Source organism: Artibeus jamaicensis, unplaced genomic scaffold (assembly GCF_021234435.1).
Source record: "Artibeus jamaicensis isolate MK-2021 breed Jamaican fruit bat unplaced genomic scaffold, CSHL_Jam_final scaffold_916, whole genome shotgun sequence".
NCBI lineage: Eukaryota > Metazoa > Chordata > Mammalia > Chiroptera > Phyllostomidae > Artibeus > Artibeus jamaicensis.
Window position 1 is genome coordinate 19,309,940 of NW_026522059.1, and position 1,774 is coordinate 19,311,713.

The 1,774-nt window shown below is 33.8% G+C and overlaps 1 non-coding gene across 1 annotated transcript; it reads right to left on the minus strand.

Annotated features, from left to right (window-relative positions):
• Positions 1 to 293: 293 nt before the first annotated feature.
• On the minus strand, positions 294 to 399 carry LOC119054208 (U6 spliceosomal RNA). The gene has a single exon (XR_005083467.2). It is a non-coding gene; the product is annotated as a U6 spliceosomal RNA (small nuclear RNA).
• Between the last annotated feature and the right edge of the window lie 1,375 nt (positions 400 to 1,774).

Consider the following 1,774-nt stretch of genomic DNA (forward strand, 5'->3'; position numbering starts at 1 on the left):
TACATGTGTGAAGGGGGTATAAGATATACACCACTTACACACACACACTCATGTATAGAGAGATTGTATAAACATACATACATATGTTTGTGTTTCATTTATTATTTGGGGGGCAATATATTACATACTATATGTATGAAAGTGACCATTTTAAACCTCACAGATTAAGATTTTACCTCCTTGCAGAAGGCATAACTGTAAATTTAATTATTTTATTTTTTATTATTTTTTTCTTTTTTTACCTCTTTTTAATTGATTATGCCATTACATTTGTTCTATTTTCCCCCTTCATTAAAAATATGGAACGCTTCATGAATTTGTGTGTTATCTTGTGCAGGGGCCATGCTAATCTTCTCTGTATCGTTCCAATTTTAGTACATGTGCTGCTGAAGCAAGCACTATTTTTTTTATTATTTTTCATGATTGACATGATTAACATGATTGAAAACTCTTATCAAGCAGATTTCTTTTCTTTTAGACCTTATAAATAAGGTGACCACAAGACTTAAGCTTGCTTTCTATATAGTATTTAACTTCTCTGTGAATTCCCACATTATGTATAATTAATCTACTTGAAATTAAATGACTATGGGATCCAGGACAATTTACTATTATGAAGGCAAAGGCAGCTTCAATGTCATTTTTATGATTTTAGAAGCACACACATGAACAACAGAAAGTTATATATTTGACAGCTGCAGCTACAAGTAAAAGACAATCCAATTCCAAATGGATTTCTATCATTCATTTCTATCTACAATCGTGGCGGTAGTGACAGCTCCAGGATCTTCCGATGTGACAGGGCAAAGATACCATCCAGGGCCAGATGCACTCTTTCTCTCCACTTTGCTGCCTCAAGTTCTGCTTTCATATGAAGTAGGCTACTGCAGTTTCAGAAATCCTAACATGTTTGACACTATCTAGAGGAAGAACAGAAAATGCCTCTTTTTCTGAGTCCCTCTTGCATTTCATTGGCCAAAACTTGATTATCTGTCCATCTCTGAATCAATTACTGTCATGGCAAATGAAAATAGTCTGGACAAATAAAATGTACTTCTAAAATTAGGTTAGCACTTGCCCTGAGGCACAAGGCCGAAGGGGGTGGGGGTTAGGCATCTGAACACAATCAGTATCTATTGTGGGAAAGGGGTGAGTGAATGATGTGTAGACACCACCTGCAGGGTCTCCTACAGAGAGATAGGTGAGGAGAAACACACAGTCAATTACATGGTACAATTGCCAATAGGCTCAGTAATTACATATTTTAGGGCATCCACAGGTTATTTGAAGAGATAGCTGTCAACATTTATTAAATAAGTATAGCAGGATATGAGATAGGCATATGGAAATCATAAATGAATATTGTATTTTAGAAAGGCCATCATATAGCTAAAACACTGTGGAACAGTCATGCATGTATTATAAAAAGTTTTTAATAAAAAATAATTGATGTTATAGTCCTTTATGAAAGGATGCTCAGTACATTCTTGCAGTTAGCACACATCCCAAAAGAGCAAACGTATTACCATAACCTTAGTACATTATAAACACTTGAATGTAGATTATATATTCAAAACAAATACCATAATAGTCAAATGTAACATGATCCTAAGAAACAATGAAACCTCAAAAAGGAGGACTAAATCTGGAGGTGGAAAAATCACTCATTTGTCCATAATTAATTTTCTAGAAAATAAATTAGTAACCTAATGTTTTAACAAATTTACTTTTTTTGTATTTATTTCTCTCACACACACTTTATATTTACTATGGG